At 41.9% G+C, this 22216-nt stretch overlaps 23 non-coding genes across 23 annotated transcripts; all 23 read right to left on the reverse strand.

The window, feature by feature from the left end:
• Nucleotides 1-262: 262 nt before the first annotated feature.
• Nucleotides 263-334, reverse strand: trnaq-cug. Its single transcript has one exon. It is a non-coding gene; the product is annotated as a tRNA-Gln (tRNA).
• An 808-nt stretch (nt 335-1142) lies between these two features.
• trnaf-gaa lies at nt 1143-1215 on the reverse strand. Its single transcript has one exon. It is a non-coding gene; the product is annotated as a tRNA-Phe (tRNA).
• A 760-nt stretch (nt 1216-1975) lies between these two features.
• On the reverse strand, nt 1976-2047 carry trnaq-uug. The gene has a single exon. It is a non-coding gene; the product is annotated as a tRNA-Gln (tRNA).
• An 812-nt stretch (nt 2048-2859) lies between these two features.
• trnaf-gaa lies at nt 2860-2932 on the reverse strand. Its single transcript has one exon. It is a non-coding gene; the product is annotated as a tRNA-Phe (tRNA).
• Nucleotides 2933-3692: 760 nt separating this feature from the next.
• trnaq-uug lies at nt 3693-3764 on the reverse strand. The gene has a single exon. It is a non-coding gene; the product is annotated as a tRNA-Gln (tRNA).
• A 503-nt stretch (nt 3765-4267) lies between these two features.
• Nucleotides 4268-4339, reverse strand: trnaq-uug. Its single transcript has one exon. It is a non-coding gene; the product is annotated as a tRNA-Gln (tRNA).
• Nucleotides 4340-5152: 813 nt separating this feature from the next.
• trnaf-gaa lies at nt 5153-5225 on the reverse strand. The gene has a single exon. It is a non-coding gene; the product is annotated as a tRNA-Phe (tRNA).
• A 760-nt stretch (nt 5226-5985) lies between these two features.
• trnaq-uug lies at nt 5986-6057 on the reverse strand. The gene has a single exon. It is a non-coding gene; the product is annotated as a tRNA-Gln (tRNA).
• Nucleotides 6058-6870: 813 nt separating this feature from the next.
• On the reverse strand, nt 6871-6943 carry trnaf-gaa. The gene has a single exon. It is a non-coding gene; the product is annotated as a tRNA-Phe (tRNA).
• A 759-nt stretch (nt 6944-7702) lies between these two features.
• On the reverse strand, nt 7703-7774 carry trnaq-uug. The gene has a single exon. It is a non-coding gene; the product is annotated as a tRNA-Gln (tRNA).
• An 813-nt stretch (nt 7775-8587) lies between these two features.
• Nucleotides 8588-8660, reverse strand: trnaf-gaa. The gene has a single exon. It is a non-coding gene; the product is annotated as a tRNA-Phe (tRNA).
• Nucleotides 8661-9420: 760 nt separating this feature from the next.
• On the reverse strand, nt 9421-9492 carry trnaq-uug. The gene has a single exon. It is a non-coding gene; the product is annotated as a tRNA-Gln (tRNA).
• A 1101-nt stretch (nt 9493-10593) lies between these two features.
• Nucleotides 10594-10666, reverse strand: trnaf-gaa. The gene has a single exon. It is a non-coding gene; the product is annotated as a tRNA-Phe (tRNA).
• A 760-nt stretch (nt 10667-11426) lies between these two features.
• trnaq-uug lies at nt 11427-11498 on the reverse strand. The gene has a single exon. It is a non-coding gene; the product is annotated as a tRNA-Gln (tRNA).
• Nucleotides 11499-12311: 813 nt separating this feature from the next.
• On the reverse strand, nt 12312-12384 carry trnaf-gaa. Its single transcript has one exon. It is a non-coding gene; the product is annotated as a tRNA-Phe (tRNA).
• A 759-nt stretch (nt 12385-13143) lies between these two features.
• trnaq-uug lies at nt 13144-13215 on the reverse strand. Its single transcript has one exon. It is a non-coding gene; the product is annotated as a tRNA-Gln (tRNA).
• An 813-nt stretch (nt 13216-14028) lies between these two features.
• On the reverse strand, nt 14029-14101 carry trnaf-gaa. Its single transcript has one exon. It is a non-coding gene; the product is annotated as a tRNA-Phe (tRNA).
• Nucleotides 14102-14860: 759 nt separating this feature from the next.
• On the reverse strand, nt 14861-14932 carry trnaq-uug. Its single transcript has one exon. It is a non-coding gene; the product is annotated as a tRNA-Gln (tRNA).
• An 813-nt stretch (nt 14933-15745) lies between these two features.
• trnaf-gaa lies at nt 15746-15818 on the reverse strand. Its single transcript has one exon. It is a non-coding gene; the product is annotated as a tRNA-Phe (tRNA).
• A 759-nt stretch (nt 15819-16577) lies between these two features.
• On the reverse strand, nt 16578-16649 carry trnaq-uug. Its single transcript has one exon. It is a non-coding gene; the product is annotated as a tRNA-Gln (tRNA).
• An 813-nt stretch (nt 16650-17462) lies between these two features.
• trnaf-gaa lies at nt 17463-17535 on the reverse strand. The gene has a single exon. It is a non-coding gene; the product is annotated as a tRNA-Phe (tRNA).
• Nucleotides 17536-18294: 759 nt separating this feature from the next.
• Nucleotides 18295-18366, reverse strand: trnaq-uug. Its single transcript has one exon. It is a non-coding gene; the product is annotated as a tRNA-Gln (tRNA).
• A 674-nt stretch (nt 18367-19040) lies between these two features.
• trnaq-uug lies at nt 19041-19112 on the reverse strand. The gene has a single exon. It is a non-coding gene; the product is annotated as a tRNA-Gln (tRNA).
• Nucleotides 19113-22216: the final 3104 nt, after the last annotated feature.

The raw sequence follows: 22216 nt of genomic DNA on the forward strand, positions 1-22216 counted from the left end.
ATTTGGGTTAAAAGCTGCCTGTTCAGCTCCACATTTGCTTTGGCTTTATTCCCTCTATTTCAGTGACCAACCCCTGTACGCTACTATAGCCGACAAAACCCTTGTCAACAGCAAGAGTATTCAAAGAGCATTTGGTCAAAAAATGCACTTTTGCAGCCTTTATCTAGAATCAAATGCAAGGCTGGCACACAGATTACTGACTTGATCAGGGATATTTGGCCAGTCAGTTTCCCATGACTGTGCTTCTCCAAGAAAGTCAACCAGGTCCCACCGAGATTTGAACTCGGATCGCTGGATTCAGAGTCCAGAGTGCTGACCATTACACCATGGAACCACAAGAAACAGCTCAAAAGGATACATCTTCCAATGCCAGACTGTTAAACGTGCTTGTACTTGATTTTGGACAGAATGTGATTTCTGACATTTTCTCAGACTTCTCACATCATCCAACGCTCAACTCTTTTTATCTGTTTGAAGTAGTCAGAACAATCTTTGAAGCTAAAGTAGGATGACTGCTTTTTACAATGTCTCGCCCATCAAACACATATTTAATGGGAGAGACTTTGCAAAAATCTCCCATGATGACCCTGCTGAGCATTGTCGACCTGAGGTAAACACACTATTGCGCCATCATTACCACCTCCATAAATGCATTAAATTGTCAGTCGTGTATGGTGGACAGGGCCTAGCAAGGCATCATTGTAAAGAACATGCATGACTGCTAATGTCAGAACTACAAGGTCAATGAAGACTTCAGTGATTTTGAATGAAAATATCATTGTCTTTTAGCTTTTGCTTCTGTTGTGGTGACCAACACCAGTAAGCAACATTATCAGACAACACTCTGTCAGAGGGGAAGAATATTCAAAGAGATTTTGGTCACAAAAGGCAATCTTGCAGCGTTTACCTAGAGGAAAATGCAAGGCCACAGGGTTAGTTTGCTCATCAGTCCAAGGGTATGCCTGCAATGTATAGTCTGTCAAAGCACCATGCATCCAGAAAATGCTTGTTTGTGCTTTTCCGTGAGAGCTGACTGGGTTCCACAGAGAGTTGGAAGAAATCCGTTGGCTTGTTTGTACCAAACGCGCCCTTCAGCTTTTTACACCCGTGCCCACATTCCAGTGGCTGAAAACAAGATCCTATGCCAGAACCCAGGATCAAACCAGGGACCTTTAAAACTTCAGTCTAACGCCCACCCGACTGAGCTATTCTGGCCACAGCAAGCTTTGGTTTCCAGTGGAAGCCTTTGTAATACGATCTGACTTGATAATCTTCAGGATGTGAGATTTGTCTGTCTCTACCATGTAATACTCCATCATACAAGTTCTCTTGATCGATTTGAAGAAGTTGGTCCACCTACAAAACGGTGATGCTCATTTTAGACTGCTGTTTTTCTTAAGTTTCCTAACTTTACTGACCTTAGCAACACAAAAGAGGAAATGTTTTATGGAATTCAATGTACCGACAAGCAAGCTTTTTTCGTCAGTCCAACAATGACCCTGCTGAGAAATGTGGACATAAGGTAAACACCCTATTGTGACATCATTCTTCCTGCCAAGGATGTATACATTTATTAATCATCTATCACTGATGGGTTTCCATTGCATCTTTTGGTTGAACATGCATGAATGCGAATTTCAGAAGTGTCAGGAGAATTAAGCCTTTAGTGATCGGAACACAAAGCAATTTTGTCTTAGTTTGTCCTGTTCTTGGATTTGGGTTAAAAGCTGCCTGTTCAGCTCCACATTTGCTTTGGCTTTATTCCCTCTATTTCAGTGACCAACCCCTGTACGCTTCTATAGCAGACAAAACCCTTGTCAACAGCAAGAGTATTCAAAGAGCATTTGGTCACAAATTTCACTTTTGCAACCTTTATGTAGAATCAAATGCAAGGTTGGCTGACAAATTACTGATTCAATCATGGATATTTGTCCACTCAGTTTCCCATGACCATGCTTTGCTAACAAAGACAGCCAGGTGCCACCGAGAATTGAACTCGGATCGCTGGACTCAAAGTCCAGAGTGCTGACCATTACACCATGGAACCACATGAAACAGGTCAAAGGGATCCATGTTCCAACGCCATACTGTAAAACGTGCTTGTACGTGATTTTGGACAGAATGTGATTACTGACATTTTCTCAGACTTCTCACATCATCCAACGCTCAACTCTTTTTATCTGTTTGAAGAAGCAGTCAGAACAATCTTTGAAGCTAAAGTAGGATGACTGCTTTTTACAATGTCTCGCCCATCAAACACATATTTAATGGGAGAGACTTTGCAAAAATCTCCCATGATGACCCTGCTGAGCATTGTCGACCTGAGGTAAACACACTATTGCGCCATCATTACCACCTCCATAAATGCATTAAATTGTCAGTCGTGTATGGTGGACAGGGCCTAGCAAGGCATCATTGTAAAGAACATGCATGACTGCTAATGTCAGAACTACAAGGTCAATGAAGACTTCAGTGATTTTGAATGAAAATATCATTGTCTTTTAGCTTTTGCTTCTGTTGTGGTGACCAACACCAGTAAGCAACATTATCAGACAACACTCTGTCAGAGGGGAAGAATATTCAAAGAGATTTTGGTCACAAAAGGCAATCTTGCAGCGTTTACCTAGAGGAAAATGCAAGGCCACAGGGTTAGTTTGCTCATCAGTCCAAGGGTATGCCTGCAATGTATAGTCTGTCAAAGCACCATACATCCAGAAACTGCTTGTTTGTGCTTTTCCGTGAGAGCTGACTGGGTTCCACAGAGAGTCGGAAGAAATCCGTTGGCTTGTTCGTACTGAATGTCGCCCTTCAGCTTTTTACATCCAAAGCAACATTCCAGTGGCTGAAAACAAGAGTCCATGCCGAAACCCGGGATCGAACCAGGGACCTTTAGATCTTCAGTCTAACGCTCTCCCAACTGAGCTATTTTGGCCACAGGTATACCAACTTTCCTGTGGAAGACGTTGGAACACAATCTGACTTGATAATCTTCAGGATGTGAGTTTTGTCTGTCTCTACCATGTTTAGTCCATCATAAAAGTTCTCTTGATCGATTTGAAGAAGTTGGTCCACCTACAAAATGGTGATGCTGAGTTTTGAAAATTGTTTATCTTAAGTTTTATAGCTTTACTGACCTGTGCAACACAAAAGGGAAAATGTCTTATGGAATTCAATGGAACGACAACCAAGCTTTTTTCATCAGTCCAACAATGACCCTGCTGAGAAATGTGGACATAAGGTAAACACCCTATTGTGACATCATTCTTCCTGCCAAGGACGTATACAATTATTAATCATCTATCACTGATGGGTTTCCATTGCATCTTTTGGTTGAACATGCATGAATGCGAATTTCAGAAGTGTCAGGAGAATTAAGCCTTTAGTGATCGGAACACAAACAATTTTGTCTTAGTTTGTCATGTTCTTGGATTTGGGTTAAAAGCTGCCTGTTCAGCTCCACATTTGCTTTGGCTTTATTCCCTCTATTTCAGTGACCAACCCCTGTACGCTACTATAGCCGACAAAACCCTTGTCAACAGCAAGAGTATTCAAAGAGCATTTGGTCAAAAATGCACTTTTGCAGCCTTTATCTAGAATCAAATGCAAGGCTGGCTACACAGATTACTGACTTCGATCAGGGATATTTGGCCAGTCAGTTTCCCATGACCTGTGCTTCTCAAAGAAAGTCAACCAGGTCCCACCGAGATTTGAACTCGGATCGCTGGATTCAAAGTCCAGAGTGCTGACCATTACACCATGGAACCACATGAAACAGGTCAAAGGGATCCATGTTCCAATGCCATACTGTTAAACGTGCTTGTACGTGATTTTGGAAAGAATGTGATTACTCACATTTTCTCAGACTTCTCACATCGTCCAACGCTCAACTCTTTTTATCTGTTTGAAGAAGCAGTCAGAACAATCTTTGACGCTAAACTAGGATGACTACTTTTTACATCGTCTGGCCCATCAAAGCAATATTTTGTCTTAGCTTGTCATGTTCTTGGATTTGGGTTAAAAGCTGCCCTTTCAGCTCCACATTTGCTTGGCCTTTATTCCCTCTATTTCAGTGACCAACCCCTGTACGCTTCTATAGCAGACAAAACCCTTGTCAACAGTAAGAGTATTCAAAGAGCATTTGATCACAAATTTCACTTGCAACCTTTATGTAGAATCAAATGCAAGGTTGGCTGACAAATTACTGATTCAATCAGGGATATTTGTCCACTCAGTTTCCCATGACCATGCTTTGCTAACAAAGACAGCCAGGTCCCACCGAGATTTGAACTCGGATCGCTGGATTCAAAGTCCAGAGTGCTGACCATTACACCATGGAACCACATGAAACAGCTCAAAGGGATCCATGTTCCAACGCCATACTGTTAAACGCGCTTGTACGTGATTTTGGACAGAATGTGATTACTGACATTTTCTCAGACTTCTCACATCGTCCAACGCTCAACTCTTTTTATCTGTTTGAAGAAGCAGTCAGAACAATCTTTGACGCTAAGCTAGGATGACTACTTTTTACAACGTCTGGCCCATCAAACACATATTTAATGGGAGAGACTTTGCAAAAAACTCCCATGATGCCCCAGCTGAGCATTGTTGACCTAAAGTAAACACACCATTGCGCCATCATTATCACCTCCATAAACGCATTAAATTGTCAGTCATCTACGGTGGACAGGGCCTAGCAAGGCATCATTCTAAAGAACATGGATGACTGCAAATGTCAGAACTACCAGGTCAATGAAGACTTCCGTGATTTTGAATGAAAATGTCATTATCTTTTAGCTTTTGCCTTTGTTGTGGTTACCAACACCAGCAAGCAACTTAGCAGACACCACTCTGTCAGTGGGGGAAGAATATTCAAAGAGCTTTTGGTCACAAAATGCAATCTTGCAGGGTTTACCTAGAGGAAAATGCGAGCCCACAGCGTTAGTTAGCTCATCAGTCCAAGGGTATGCCTGCAATGTATAGTCTGTCAAAGCACCATACATCCAGAAACTGCTTGTTTGTGCTTTTCCGTGAGAGCTGACTGGGTTCCACAGAGAGTCGGAAGAAATCCGTTGGCTTGTTTGTACCGAATGTCGCCCTTCAGCTTTTTACATCCATAGCAACATTCCAGTGGCTGAAAACAAGATTCCTATGCCGAAACCCGGGATCGAACCAGGGACCTTTAAATCTTCAGTCTAACGCTCTCCCAACTGAGCTATTTCGGCCACAGGTATACCAACTTTCCTGTGGAAGATGTTGGAACACAATCTGACTTGATAATCTTCAGGATGTGAGTTTTGTCTGTCTCTACCATGTTTAGTCCATCATAAAAGTTCTCTTGATCGATTTGAAGAAGTTGGTCCACCTACAAAATGGTGATGCTGAGTTTTGAAAATTGTTTATCTTAAGTTTTATAGCTTTACTGACCTGTGCAACACAAAAGGGAAAATGTCTTATGGAATTCAATGGAACGACAACCAAGCTTTTTTCGTCAGTCCAACAATGACCCTGCTGAGAAATGTGGACATAAGTTAGACGCACTATCGTGACATCATTCTTCCTGCCAAGGATGCATTCAATTATTAATCATCTATGACTGATGGGTTTCCATTGCATCTTCTTGTTGAACATGCATGAAAGCAAATTTCAGAAGTGTCAGGAGAATTAAGACTTTATTGATCGGAAAACAAAGCAATATTTTGTCTTAGCTTGTCATGTTCTTGGATTTGGGTTAAAAGCTGCCTGTTCAGCTCCACATTTGCTTTGCCTTTATTCCCTCTATTTCAGTGACCAACCCCTGTACGCTTCTATAGCAGTACAAAACCCTTGTCAACAGTAAGAGTATTCAAAGAGCATTTGATCACAAATTTCACTTGCAACCTTTATGTAGAATCAAATGCAAGGTTGGCTGACAAATTACTGATTCAATCAGGGATATTTGTCCACTCAGTTTCCCATGACCATGCTTTGCTAACAAAGACAGCCAGGTCCCACCGAGATTTGAACTCGGATCGCTGGATTCAAAGTCCAGAGTGCTGACCATTACACCATGGAACCACATGAAACAGGTCAAAGGGATCCATGTTCCAATGCCATACTGTTAAACGCGCTTGTACGTGATTTTGGAAAGAATGTGATTACTGACATTTTCTCAGACTTCTCACATCGTCCAACGCTCAACTCTTTTTATCTGTTTGAAGAAGCAGTCAGAACAATCTTTGACGCTAAGCTAGGATGACTACTTTTTACAACGTCTGGCCCATCAAACACATATTTAATGGGAGAGACTTTGCAAAAAACTCCCATGATGCCCCAGCTGAGCATTGTTGACCTAAAGTAAACACACCATTGCGCCATCATTATCACCTCCATAAACGCATTAAATTGTCAGTCATCTACGGTGGACAGGGCCTAGCAAGGCATCATTCTAAAGAACATGGATGACTGCAAATGTCAGAACTACCAGGTCAATGAAGACTTCCGTGATTTTGAATGAAAATGTCATTATCTTTTAGCTTTTGCCTTTGTTGTGGTTACCAACACCAGCAAGCAACTTTAGCAGACACCACTCTGTCAGTGGGGGAAGAATATTCAAAGAGCTTTTGGTCACAAAATGCAATCTTGCAGGGTTTACCTAGAGGAAAATGCGAGCCCACAGCGTTAGTTAGCTCATCAATCCAAGGGTATGCCTGCAATGTATAGTCTGTCAAAGCACCATACATCCAGAAACTGCTTGTTTGTGCTTTTCCGTGAGAGCTGACTGGGTTCCACAGAGAGTCGGAAGAAATCCGTTGGCTTGTTTGTACCGAATGTCGCCCTTCAGCTTTTTACATCCATAGCAACATTCCAGTGGCTGAAAACAAGATTCCATGCCGAAACCCGGGATCGAACCAGGGACCTTTAGATCTTCAGTCTAACGCTCTCCCAACTGAGCTATTTTGGCCACAGGTATACCAACTTTCCTGTGGAAGACGTTGGAACACAATCTGACTTGATAATCTTCAGGATGTGAGTTTTGTCTGTCTCTACCATGTTTAGTCCATCATAAAAGTTCTCTTGATCGATTTGAAGAAGTTGGTCCACCTACAAAATGGTGATGCTGAGTTTTGAAAATTGTTTATCTTAAGTTTTATAGCTTTACTGACCTGTGCAACACAAAAGGGAAAATGTCTTATGGAATTCAATGGAACGACAACCAAGCTTTTTTCGTCAGTCCAACAATGACCCTGCTGAGAAATGTGGACATAAGTTAGACGCACTATCGTGACATCATTCTTCCTGCCAAGGATGCATTCAATTATTAATCATCTATGACTGATGGGTTTCCATTGCATCTTCTTGTTGAACATGCATGAATGCAAATTTCAGAAGTGTCAGGAGAATTAAGACTTTATTGATCGGAAAACAAAGCAATATTTTGTCTTAGCTTGTCATGTTCTTGGATTTGGGTTAAAAGCTGCCTGTTCAGCTCCACATTTGCTTTGCCTTTATTCCCTCTATTTCAGTGACCAACCCCTGTACGCTTCTATAGCAGACAAAACCCTTGTCAACAGTAAGAGTATTCAAAGAGCATTTGATCACAAATTTCACTTGCAACCTTTATGTAGAATCAAATGCAAGGTTGGCTGACAAATTACTGATTCAATCAGGGATATTTGTCCACTCAGTTTCCCATGACCATGCTTTGCTAACAAAGACAGCCAGGTCCCACCGAGATTTGAACTCGGATCGCTGGATTCAAAGTCCAGAGTGCTGACCATTACACCATGGAACCACATGAAACAGGTCAAAGGGATCCATGTTCCAACGCCATACTGTTAAACGTGCTTGTACGTGATTTTGGAAAGAATGTGATTACTGACATTTTCTCAGACTTCTCACATCGTCCAACGCTCAACTCTTTTTATCTGTTTGAAGAAGCAGTCAGAACAATCTTTGACGCTAAGCTAGGATGACTACTTTTTACAACGTCTGGCCCATCAAACACATATTTAATGGGAGAGACTTTGCAAAAAACTCCCATGATGCCCCAGCTGAGCATTGTTGACCTAAAGTAAACACACCATTGCGCCATCATTATCACCTCCATAAACGCATTAAATTGTCAGTCATCTACGGTGGACAGGGCCTAGCAAGGCATCATTCTAAAGAACATGGATGACTGCAAATGTCAGAACTACCAGGTCAATGAAGACTTCCGTGATTTTGAATGAAAATGTCATTATCTTTTAGCTTTTGCCTTTGTTGTGGTTACCAACACCAGCAAGCAACTTTAGCAGACACCACTCTGTCAGTGGGGGAAGAATATTCAAAGAGCTTTTGGTCACAAAATGCAATCTTGCAGGGTTTACCTAGAGGAAAATGCGAGCCCACAGCGTTAGTTAGCTCATCAGTCCAAGGGTATGCCTGCAATGTATAGTCTGTCAAAGCACCATACATCCAGAAACTGCTTGTTTGTGCTTTTCCGTGAGAGCTGACTGGGTTCCACAGAGAGTCGGAAGAAATCCGTTGGCTTGTTTGTACCGAATGTCGCCCTTCAGCTTTTTACATCCATAGCAACATTCCAGTGGCTGAAAACAAGATTCCATGCCGAAACCCGGGATCGAACCAGGGACCTTTAGATCTTCAGTCTAACGCTCTCCCAACTGAGCTATTTCGGCCACAGGTATACCAACTTTCCTGTGGAAGATGTTGGAACACAATCTGACTTGATAATCTTCAGGATGTGAGTTTTGTCTGTCTCTACCATGTTTAGTCCATCATAAAAGTTCTCTTGATCGATTTGAAGAAGTTGGTCCACCTACAAAATGGTGATGCTGAGTTTTGAAAATTGTTTATCTTAAGTTTTATAGCTTTACTGACCTGTGCAACACAAAAGGGAAAATGTCTTATGGAATTCAATGGATCGACAACCAAGCTTTTTTCGTCAGTCCAACAATGACCCTGCTGAGAAATGTGGACATAAGTTAGACGCACTATCGTGACATCATTCTTCCTGCCAAGGATGCATTCAATTATTAATCATCTATGACTGATGGGTTTCCATTGCATCTTCTTGTTGAACATGCATGAAAGCAAATTTCAGAAGTGTCAGGAGAATTAAGACTTTATTGATCGGAAAACAAAGCAATATTTTGTCTTAGCTTATCATGTTCTTGGATTTGGGTTAAAAGCTGCCTGTTCAGCTCCACATTTGCTTTGCCTTTATTCCCTCTATTTCAGTGACCAACCCCTGTACGCTTCTATAGCAGTACAAAACCCTTGTCAACAGTAAGAGTATTCAAAGAGCATTTGATCACAAATTTCACTTGCAACCTTTATGTAGAATCAAATGCAAGGTTGGCTGACAAATTACTGATTCAATCAGGGATATTTGTCCACTCAGTTTCCCATGACCATGCTTTGCTAACAAAGACAGCCAGGTCCCACCGAGATTTGAACTCGGATCGCTGGATTCAAAGTCCAGAGTGCTGACCATTACACCATGGAACCACATGAAACAGGTCAAAGGGATCCATGTTCCAATGCCATACTGTTAAACGCGCTTGTACGTGATTTTGGAAAGAATGTGATTACTCACATTTTCTCAGACTTCTCGCAGCCTTTATCTAGAATCAAATGCAAGGCTGGCACACAGATTACTGACTCGATCAGGGATATTTGGCCAGTATGTTTCCCATGACTGTGCTTCTCCAAGAAAGTCAACTAGGTCCCACCGAGATTTGAACCGGATCGCTGGATTCAGAAGTCCAGAGTGCTGACCATTACACCATGGAACCACAAGAAACAGCTCAAAAGGATACATCTTCCAACTGCCATACTGTTAAACGCGCTTGTACGTGATTTTGGAAAGAATGTGATTACTGACATTTTCTCAGACTTCTCACATCGTCCAACGCTCAACTCTTTTTATCTGTTTGAAGAAGCAGTCAGAACAATCTTTGACGCTAAGCTAGGATGACTACTTTTTACAACGTCTGGCCCATCAAACACATATTTAATGGGAGAGACTTTGCAAAAAACTCCCATGATGCCCCAGCTGAGCATTGTTGACCTAAAGTAAACACACCATTGCGCCATCATTATCACCTCCATAAACGCATTAAATTGTCAGTCATCTACGGTGGACAGGGCCTAGCAAGGCATCATTCTAAAGAACATGGATGACTGCAAATGTCAGAACTACCAGGTCAATGAAGACTTCCGTGATTTTGAATGAAAATGTCATTATCTTTTAGCTTTTGCCTTTGTTGTGGTTACCAACACCAGCAAGCAACTTTAGCAGACACCACTCTGTCAGTGGGGGAAGAATATTCAAAGAGCTTTTGGTCACAAAATGCAATCTTGCAGGGTTTACCTAGAGGAAAATGCGAGCCCACAGCGTTAGTTAGCTCATCAGTCCAAGGGTATGCCTGCAATGTATAGTCTGTCAAAGCACCATACATGCAGAAACTGCTTGTTTGTGCTTTTCCGTGAGAGCTGACTGGGTTCCACAGAGAGTCGGAAGAAATCCGTTGGCTTGTTTGTACCGAATGTCGCCCTTCAGCTTTTTACATCCATAGCAACATTCCAGTGGCTGAAAACAAGATTCCATGCCGAAACCCGGGATCGAACCAGGGACCTTTAGATCTTCAGTCTAACGCTCTCCCAACTGAGCTATTTCGGCCACAGGTATACCAACTTTCCTGTGGAAGACGTTGGAACACAATCTGACTTGCATAATCTTCAGGATGTGAGTTTTGTCTGTCTCTACCATGTTTAGTCCATCATAAAAGTTCTCTTGATCGATTTGAAGAAGTTGGTCCACCTACAAAATGGTGATGCTGAGTTTTGAAAATTGTTTATCTTAAGTTTTATAGCTTTACTGACCTGTGCAACACAAAAGGGAAAATGTCTTATGGAATTCAATGGATCGACAACCAAGCTTTTTTCGTCAGTCCAACAATGACCCTGCTGAGAAATGTGGACATAAGTTAGACGCACTATCGTGACATCATTCTTCCTGCCAAGGATGCATTCAATTATTAATCATCTATGATTGATGGGTTTCCATTGCATCTTCTTGTTGAACATGCATGAAAGCAAATTTCAGAAGTGTCAGGAGAATTAAGACTTTATTGATCGGAAAACAAAGCAATATTTTGTCTTAGCTTGTCATGTTCTTGGATTTGGGTTAAAAGCTGCCTGTTCAGCTCCACATTTGCTTTGCCTTTATTCCCTCTATTTCAGTGACCAACCCCTGTACGCTTCTATAGCAGACAAAACCCTTGTCAACAGTAAGAGTATTCAAAGAGCATTTGATCACAAATTTCACTTGCAACCTTTATGTAGAATCAAATGCAAGGTTGGCTGACAAATTACTGATTCAATCAGGGATATTTGTCCACTCAGTTTCCCATGACCATGCTTTGCTAACAAAGACAGCCAGGTCCCACCGAGATTTGAACTCGGATCGCTGGATTCAAAGTCCAGAGTGCTGACCATTACACCATGGAACCACATGAAACAGGTCAAAGGGATCCATGTTCCAACGCCATACTGTTAAACGCGCTTGTACGTGATTTTGGAAAGAATGTGATTACTGACATTTTCTCAGACTTCTCACATCGTCCAACGCTCAACTCTTTTTATCTGTTTGAAGAAGCAGTCAGAACAATCTTTGACGCTAAGCTAGGATGACTACTTTTTACAACGTCTGGCCCATCAAACACATATTTAATGGGAGAGACTTTGCAAAAAACTCCCATGATGCCCCAGCTGAGCATTGTTGACCTAAAGTAAACACACCATTGCGCCATCATTATCACCTCCATAAACGCATTAAATTGTCAGTCATCTACGGTGGACAGGGCCTAGCAAGGCATCATTCTAAAGAACATGGATGACTGCAAATGTCAGAACTACCAGGTCAATGAAGACTTCCGTGATTTTGAATGAAAATGTCATTATCTTTTAGCTTTTGCCTTTGTTGCGGTTACCAACACCAGCAAGCAACTTTAGCAGACACCACTCTGTCAGTGGGGGAAGAATATTCAAAGAGCTTTTGGTCACAAAATGCAATCTTGCAGGGTTTACCTAGAGGAAAATGCGAGCCCACAGCGTTAGTTAGCTCATCAGTCCAAGGGTATGCCTGCAATGTATAGTCTGTCAAAGCACCATACATGCAGAAACTGCTTGTTTGTGCTTTTCCGTGAGAGCTGACTGGGTTCCACAGAGAGTCGGAAGAAATCCGTTGGCTTGTTTGTACCGAATGTCGCCCTTCAGCTTTTTACATCCATAGCAACATTCCAGTGGCTGAAAACAAGATTCCATGCCGAAACCCGGGATCGAACCAGGGACCTTTAGATCTTCAGTCTAACGCTCTCCCAACTGAGCTATTTTGGCCACAGGTATACCAACTTTCCTGTGGAAGATGTTGGAACACAATCTGACTTCATAATCTTCAGGATGTGAGTTTTGTCTGTCTCTACCATGTTTAGTCCATCATAAAAGTTCTCTTGATCGATTTGAAGAAGTTGGTCCACCTACAAAATGGTGATGCTGAGTTTTGAAAATTGTTTATCTTAAGTTTTATAGCTTTACTGACCTGTGCAACACAAAAGGGAAAATGTCTTATGGAATTCAATGGAACGACAACCAAGCTTTTTTCGTCAGTCCAACAATGACCCTGCTGAGAAATGTGGACATAAGTTAGACGCACTATCGTGACATCATTCTTCCTGCCAAGGATGCATTCAATTATTAATCATCTATGACTGATGGGTTTCCATTGCATCTTCTTGTTGAACATGCATGAAAGCAAATTTCAGAAGTGTCAGGAGAATTAAGACTTTATTGATCGGAAAACAAAGCAATATTTTGTCTTAGCTTGTCATGTTCTTGGATTTGGGTTAAAAGCTGCCTGTTCAGCTCCACATTTGCTTTGCCTTTATTCCCTCTATTTCAGTGACCAACCCCTGTACGCTTCTATAGCAGACAAAACCCTTGTCAACAGTAAGAGTATTCAAAGAGCATTTGATCACAAATTTCACTTGCAACCTTTATGTAGAATCAAATGCAAGGTTGGCTGACAAATTACTGATTCAATCAGGGATATTTGTCCACTCAGTTTCCCATGACCATGCTTTGCTAACAAAGACAGCCAGGTCCCACCGAGATTTGAACTCGGATCGCTGGATTCAAAGTCCAGAGTGCTGACCATTACACCATGGAACCACATGAAACAGGTCAAAGGGATCCATGTTCCAATGCCATACTGTTAAACGTGCTTGTACGTGATTTTGGAAAGAATGTGATTACTGACATTTTCTCAGACTTCTCACATCGTCCAACGCTCAACTCTTTTTATCTGTTTGAAGAAGCAGTCAGAACAATCTTTGACGCTAAGCTAGGATGACTACTTTTTACAACGTCTGGCCCATCAAACACATATTTAATGGGAGAGACTTTGCAAAAAACTCCCATGATGCCCCAGCTGAGCATTGTTGACCTAAAGTAAATACACCATTGCGCCATCATTATCACCTCCATAAACGCATTAAATTGTCAGTCATCTACGGTGGACAGGGCCTAGCAAGGCATCATTCTAAAGAACATGGATGACTGCAAATGTCAGAACTACCAGGTCAATGAAGACTTCCGTGATTTTGAATGAAAATGTCATTATCTTTTAGCTTTTGCCTTTGTTGTGGTTACCAACACCAGCAAGCAACTTTAGCAGACACCACTCTGTCAGTGGGGGAAGAATATTCAAAGAGCTTTTGGTCACAAAATGCAATCTTGCAGGGTTTACCTAGAGGAAAATGCGAGCCCACAGCGTTAGTTAGCTCATCAGTCCAAGGGTATGCCTGCAATGTATAGTCTGTCAAAGCACCATACATGCAGAAGCTGCTTGTTTGTGCTTTTCCGTGAGAGCTGACTGGGTTCCACAGAGAGTCGGAAGAAATCCGTTGGCTTGTTTGTACCGAATGTCGCCCTTCAGCTTTTTACATCCATAGCAACATTCCAGTGGCTGAAAACAAGATTCCATGCCGAAACCCGTGATCGAACCAGGGACCTTTAGATCTTCCGTCTAACGCTCTCCCAACTGAGCTATTTCTGCCACAAGTATACCAACTTTCCTGTGGAAGATGTTGGAACACAATCTGACTTCATAATCTTCAGGATGTGAGTTTTGTCTGTCTCTACCATGTTTAGTCCATCATAAAAGTTCTCTTGATCGATTTGAAGAAGTTGGTCCACCTACAAAATGGTGATGCTGAGTTTTGAAAATTGTTTATCTTAAGTTTTATAGCTTTACTGACCTGTGCAACACAAAAGGGAAAATGTCTTATGGAATTCAATGGATCGACAACCAAGCTTTTTTCGTCAGTCCAACAATGACCCTGCTGAGAAATGTGGACATAAGTTAGACGCACTATCGTGACATTATTCTTCCTGCCAAGGATGCATTCAATTATTAATCATCTATGACTGATGGGTTTCCATTGCATCTTCTTGTTGAACATGCATGAAAGCAAATTTCAGAAGTGTCAGGAGAATTAAGACTTTATTGATCGGAAAACAAAGCAATATTTTGTCTTAGCTTATCATGTTCTTGGATTTGGGTTAAAAGCTGCCTGTTCAGCTCCACATTTGCTTTGCCTTTATTCCCTCTATTTCAGTGACCAACCCCTGTACGCTTCTATAGCAGTCAAAACCCTTGTCAACAGTAAGAGTATTCAAAGAGCATTTGATCACAAATTTCACTTGCAACCTTTATGTAGAATCAAATGCAAGGTTGGCTGACAAATTACTGATTCAATCAGGGATATTTGTCCACTCAGTTTCCCATGACCATGCTTTGCTAACAAAGATAGCCAGGTCCCACCGAGATTTGAACTCGGATCGCTGGATTCAAAGTCCAGAGTGCTGACCATTACACCATGGAACCACATGAAACAGGTCAAAGGGATCCATGTTCCAATGCCATACTGTTAAACGTGCTTGTACGTGATTTTGGAAAGAATGTGATTACTCACATTTTCTCAGACTTCTCACATCGTCCAACGCTCAACTCTTTTTATCTGTTTGAAGAAGCAGTCAGAACAATCTTTGACGCTAAGCTAGGATGACTACTTTTTACAACGTCTGGCCCATCAAACACATATTTAATGGGAGAGACTTTGCAAAAAACTCCCATGATGCCCCAGCTGAGCATTGTTGACCTAAAGTAAACACACCATTGCGCCATCATTATCACCTCCATAAACGCATTAAATTGTCAGTCATCTACGGTGGACAGGGCCTAGCAAGGCATCATTCTAAAGAACATGGATGACTGCAAATGTCAGAACTACCAGGTCAATGAAGACTTCTGTGATTTTGAATGAAAATGTCATTATCTTTTAGCTTTTGCCTTTGTTGTGGTTACCAACACCAGCAAGCAACTTTAGCAGACACCAATCTGTCAGTGGGGGAAGAATATTCAAAGAGCTTTTGGTCACAAAATGCAATCTTGCAGGGTTTACCTAGAGGAAAATGCGAGCCCACAGCGTTAGTTAGCCCATCATTCCAAGGGTATGCCTGCAATGTATAGTCTGTCAAAGCACCATACATGCAGAAACTGCTTGTTTGTGCTTTTCCGTGAGAGCTGACTGGGTTCCACAGAGAGTCGGAAGAAATCCGTTGGCTTGTTTGTACCGAATGTCGCCCTTCAGCTTTTTACATCCATAGCAACATTCCAGTGGCTGAAAACAAGATTCCATGCCGAAACCCGTGATCGAACCAGGGACCTTTAGATCTTCCGTCTAACGCTCTCCCAACTGAGCTATTTCTGCCACAAGTATACCAACTTTCCTGTGGAAGATGTTGGAACACAATCTGACTTCATAATCTTCAGGATGTGAGTTTTGTCTGTCTCTACCATGTTTAGTCCATCATAAAAGTTCTCTTGATCGATTTGAAGAAGTTGGTCCACCTACAAAATGGTGATGCTGAGTTTTGAAAATTGTTTATCTTAAGTTTTATAGCTTTACTGACCTGTGCAACACAAAAGGGAAAATGTCTTATGGAATTCAATGGAACGACAACCAAGCTTTTTTCGTCAGTCCAACAATGACCCTGCTGAGAAATGTGGACATAAGTTAGACGCACTATCGTGACATTATTCTTCCTGCCAAGGATGCATTCAATTATTAATCATCTATGACTGATGGGTTTCCATTGCATCTTCTTGTTGAACATGCATGAAAGCAAATTTCAGAAGTGTCAGGAGAATTAAGACTTTATTGATCGGAAAACAAAGCAATATTTTGTCTTAGCTTATCATGTTCTTGGATTTGGGTTAAAAGCTGCCTGTTCAGCTCCACATTTGCTTTGCCTTTATTCCCTCTATTTCAGTGACCAACCCCTGTACGCTTCTATAGCAGTCAAAACCCTTGTCAACAGTAAGAGTATTCAAAGAGCATTTGATCACAAATTTCACTTGCAACCTTTATGTAGAATCAAATGCAAGGTTGGCTGACAAATTACTGATTCAATCAGGGATATTTGTCCACTCAGTTTCCCATGACCATGCTTTGCTAACAAAGATAGCCAGGTCCCACCGAGATTTGAACTCGGATCGCTGGATTCAAAGTCCAGAGTGCTGACCATTACACCATGGAACCACATGAAACAGGTCAAAGGGATCCATGTTCCAATGCCATACTGTTAAACGTGCTTGTACGTGATTTTGGAAAGAATGTGATTACTCACATTTTCTCAGACTTCTCACATCGTCCAACGCTCAACTCTTTTTATCTGTTTGAAGAAGCAGTCAGAACAATCTTTGACGCTAAGCTAGGATGACTACTTTTTACAACGTCTGGCCCATCAAACACATATTTAATGGGAGAGACTTTGCAAAAAACTCCCATGATGCCCCAGCTGAGCATTGTTGACCTAAAGTAAATACACCATTGCGCCATCATTATCACCTCCATAAACGCATTAAATTGTCAGTCATCTACGGTGGACAGGGCCTAGCAAGGCATCATTCTAAAGAACATGGATGACTGCAAATGTCAGAACTACCAGGTCAATGAAGACTTCCGTGATTTTGAATGAAAATGTCATTATCTTTTAGCTTTTGCCTTTGTTGTGGTTACCAACACCAGCAAGCAACTTTAGCAGACACCACTCTGTCAGTGGGGGAAGAATATTCAAAGAGCTTTTGGTCACAAAATGCAATCTTGCAGGGTTTACCTAGAGGAAAATGCGAGCCCACAGCGTTAGTTAGCTCATCAGTCCAAGGGTATGCCTGCAATGTATAGTCTGTCAAAGCACCATACATGCAGAAGCTGCTTGTTTGTGCTTTTCCGTGAGAGCTGACTGGGTTCCACAGAGAGTCGGAAGAAATCCGTTGGCTTGTTTGTACCGAATGTCGCCCTTCAGCTTTTTACATCCATAGCAACATTCCAGTGGCTGAAAACAAGATTCCATGCCGAAACCCGGGATCGAACCAGGGACCTTTAGATCTTCAGTCTAACGCTCTCCCAACTGAGCTATTTTGGCCACAGGTATACCAACTTTCCTGTGGAAGACGTTGGAACCCAATCTGACTTGATAATCTTCAGGATGTGAGTTTTGTCTGTCTCTACCATGTTTAGTCCATCATAAAAGTTCTCTTGATCGATTTGAAGAAGTTGGTCCACCTACAAAATGGTGATGCTGAGTTTTGAAAATTGTTAATCTTAAGTTTTATAGCTTTACTGACCTGTGCAACACAAAAGGGAAAATGTCTTATGGAATTCAATGGAACGACAACCAAGCTTTTTTCGTCAGTCCAACAATGACCCTGCTGAGAAATGTGGACATAAGTTAGACGCACTATCGTGACATCATTCTTCCTGCCAAGGATGCATTCAATTATTAATCATCTATGAGTGATGGGTTTCCATTGCATCTTCTTGTTGAACATGCATGAAAGCAAATTTCAGAAGTGTCAGGAGAATTAAGACTTTATTGATCGTAAAACAAAGCAATATTTTGTCTTAGCTTATCATGTTCTTGGATTTGGGTTAAAAGCTGCCTGTTCAGCTCCACATTTGCTTTGCCTTTATTCCCTCTATTTCAGTGACCAACCCCTGTACGCTTCTATAGCAGACAAAACCCTTGTCAACAGTAAGAGTATTCAAAGAGCATTTGATCACAAATTTCACTTGCAACCTTTATGTAGAATCAAATGCAAGGTTGGCTGACAAATTACTGATTCAATCAGGGATATTTGTCCACTCAGTTTCCCATGACCATGCTTTGCTAACAAAGACAGCCAGGTCCCACCGAGATTTGAACTCGGATCGCTGGATTCAAAGTCCAGAGTGCTGACCATTACACCATGGAACCACATGAAACAGGTCAAAGGGATCCATGTTCCAATGCCATACTGTTAAACGTGCTTGTACGTGATTTTGGAAAGAATGTGATTACTGACATTTTCTCAGACATCTCACATCGTCCAATGCTCAACTCTTTTTATCTGTTTGAAGAAGCAGTCAGAACAATCTTTGACGCTAAGCTAGGATGACTACTTTTTACAACGTCTGGCCCATCAAACACATATTTAATGGGAGAGACTTTGCCAAAAACTCCCATGATGCCCCAGCTGAGCATTGTTGACCTAAAGTAAATACACCATTGCGCCATCATTATCACCTCCATAAACGCATTAAATTGTCAGTCATCTACGGTGGACAGGGCCTAGCAAGGCATCATTCTAAAGAACATGGATGACTGCAAATGTCAGAACTACCAGGTCAATGAAGACTTCCGTGATTTTAAATGAAAATGTCATTATCTTTTAGCTTTTGCCTTTGTTGTGGTTACCAACACCAGCAAGCAACTTTAGCAGACACCACTCTGTCAGTGGGGGAAGAATATTCAAAGAGCATTTGGTCACAAATTTCACTTGCAACCTTTATGTAGAATCAAATGCAAGGTTGGCTGACAAATTACTGATTCAATCAGGGATATTTGTCCACTCAATTTCCCATGACCATGCTTTGCTAACAAAGACAGCCAGGTCCCACCGAGATTTGAACTCGGACCGCTGGATTCAAAGTCCAGAGTGCTGACCATTACACCATGGAACCACATGAAACAGCTCAAAGGGATCCATGTTCCAACGCCATACTGTTAAACGCGCTTGTACGTGATTTTGGACAGAATGTGATTACTGACATTTTCTCAGACTTCTCACATCGTCCAATGCTCAACTCTTTTTATCAGGAGCGACTTAGAGCGACAGAGAGCGCGTCACTGCGAGCGACTGAGAGCGACAGAGAGCGCATCACTGCGGTAAAGTTTGTTGTGCTATCAGCATTTAAATCAACAAGAAGCAGTAAGTGGCTAAATATCATGGCTTCTGCTGGTTGTTTTGTCTGCTCAGAGTGTGGCATGTTTAGCTTAACGCCCTTTTCCGCCTCTAGTGATAGCGATAGCGTTTGTACTAAGTGCCAGCTAGTTAGCTGTTTGGTGGAGAAGGTCGACCAGTTAGAAGTGCGTATCCGGGGATTATTAAGGGATAGGCAGCCAGAGGCAGCGCTAGCAGCCCCCGGTACCCTAGGGAGAGTTAGCACCCCTTCGACTCTGGCGTCAGAGCCCTCACAGCGGGGCGAATGGGTGACGACTCGGCGGTCTAGCCGGAAAGCTAAGGCTAATGCTGAGGCCAAAGCTAGCCCACCGGAACACCACGCTCCTCCCATTCGTGTGTCAAACAGGTTTGCCCCGCTCAGTGAAGCACCCACTGTGAAGCCTGTTAAAAGCACTCTGGTCATAGGAGACTCGATTGTTCGACACGTGAAGTTAGCTACTCCGTTAGGGGCGCCAGCGGTCACAGTTAGATGCTTATCGGGAGCCAGAGCGCCGGACATTAGTGGCAACCTTAGATTAGCTGATAGGAGATATTCGAGGATAGTTATTCATGTAGGGGCCAATGATATCCGTCTGCGGCAGTCTGAGGTAACTAAGGCTAATATTAGAGAGGTGGTTAAACAGGCCCAGACGATGTCCGATGCCGTAATCTGCTCTGGCCCCATCCCAATGCGGCGCGGCGCTGAGGCCTACAGCAGGCTTACGGCGTTAAACCGCTGGATGTCCAAGTGGTGTTCCGAAAATCAAGTGGGCTTTATAGATAATTGGTTACGATTTGAGGGCAAGCCTGGTCTTATAGGTAGGGATGGTGTCCACCCCACGCGGGAGGGTGCTGCCTTACTTTCGTGCAGCATAGCACATAGTCTTTTAGTTAGTCGGCAGAGTAGTGTAAACCGCTGCTGACAATCCAGAGCCGGGACCAGGCCGCAGACAGACAGGCTAAACCGACCGTCTGCGATCCGCTTTGAGGCGTCACCCAAGATTAACCTTATTGAGACTGTGTCTTTGCCCCGAATTAAAACTAAATTTAATCACAGAAAAACTCAATTAGTCCGCTTAAATAACCTTATCAACATATATCCATGTTATGATGATGGCACTAAGACCTTCAATCTAAAACTTGGACTACTTAATATAAGATCATTAAACTCTAAAGCAGTCGTCGTAAATGAAATTATAAGCGATCATAAATTTGACTTTTTCTGTCTTACTGAAACGTGGGTTAGACCAGATGAATATTTAGCGTTAAATGAAGCCACGCCTGTAGGCTATAATTATGCACATAGGCCAAGACTAACAGGCAAGGGAGGTGGAGTCTGTGTAATATACCAAAATACTCTCGATATTAGTCAGAAACAATGCGACACTTTTACTTCCTTTGAGGTCCTCTCTATTCACGTCACAAATCCGGTCACAAAAAAGAAGGCGTTTTCATTATTTAACATTTACAGACCACCAGGGTCATACTCTGAATTTATAAAAGAATTTATTGACTTCGCTGCAAACCTGGCTGTGTGTAATGATAAAGTAATAATTGTAGGAGATTTTAATATTCACTTTGAGAAGGTAGACGACCCATTAAAAAGGGCATTTACCTCAATCCTAGACTCTGTTGGTTTTACCCAAAATGTAACAGGGCCAACACACTACTGTAGTCATACGTTAGATTTAGTTTTGACACGAGGTCTTAACATAGACAAGCTTAATATCTTACCGCAAACCACAGCGATCTCCGACCATTACTTAATTTCATATGAGCTACGATTTAGCCATAATATATATACGTCCCCTCGTTATTCAACAAAGCGCACAATAAAACCATCTACCGCCCTACAATTTATAGAAAATCTCCCAGAGTTATCAACCCCAGTCTCCACTCCATCAGATCCAATTGAACTAGATTTACTAACCGATTATTTAGAAAATACCTTACGATCCACCTTAGAAAATGTGGCCCCACTTAAAATTAAAATAAAAAGAATAAGGCAGAAAAAGTTCGCCCCGTGGTACAACGATAAAACCCGGACCTTAAAACAAACAGCTCGGAAATTAGAGCGGAAATGGCGTCATACCAAACTAGAAGTGTTCCACACTGCCTGGAAGGACAGCCTTATAGAGTATAGAAATGCTCTCACTGAAGCTCGCTCAGCATATCTGGCCTTGCTGATCGAGAATAATAAGTATAATCCTAGAGTTCTGTTTAATGTGATTTCCCAAATCACACAAAATCAGGCAGGTAATGAACCAGAAATCCCAGCAACTCTCACCAGTGAAGTTTTTATGGACTTCTTTAATAATAAAATTGATAATATTAGACAACAAATTCAACCCACAGTATCAAATTCAAATCCAGCTTTGCTGCCATCTGACTTGGCTGATATAGAACAAAACACAGCTGTAGAAAAGAGTCTGGAAACCTTTCACCCCCTCCCACAGCTAGAGCTAGAGAAGATTATCTCTTCTGCAAATTGCACAACCTGCACACTCGATGCAATTCCATCAAAATTACTCAAAGAAGTACTGCCAGTTATTATAAACCCTATCTCAACTATTGTAAACTCATCCCTTAGTCTGGGCCATGTACCCAAAGCTTTTAAACTAGCAGTTATCAAACCCCTGATCAAGAAACCAAATCTTGATGTCGCCGTTTTGTCCAATTACAGGCCTGTTTCTAACTTACCGTTTATATCTAAGATCTTAGAAAAAGCTGTGGCCCAACAACTTAGTTCATATCTACACAAGAACCATATATATGAAAAATTCCAGTCTGGATTCAGGCCACACCATAGCACTGAGACGGCTCTAGTTAAGATAACTAATGATC

The sequence above is a fragment of the Pygocentrus nattereri genome, chromosome 22 (assembly GCF_015220715.1).
Source record: "Pygocentrus nattereri isolate fPygNat1 chromosome 22, fPygNat1.pri, whole genome shotgun sequence".
NCBI classification, from domain to species: domain Eukaryota; kingdom Metazoa; phylum Chordata; class Actinopteri; order Characiformes; family Serrasalmidae; genus Pygocentrus; species Pygocentrus nattereri.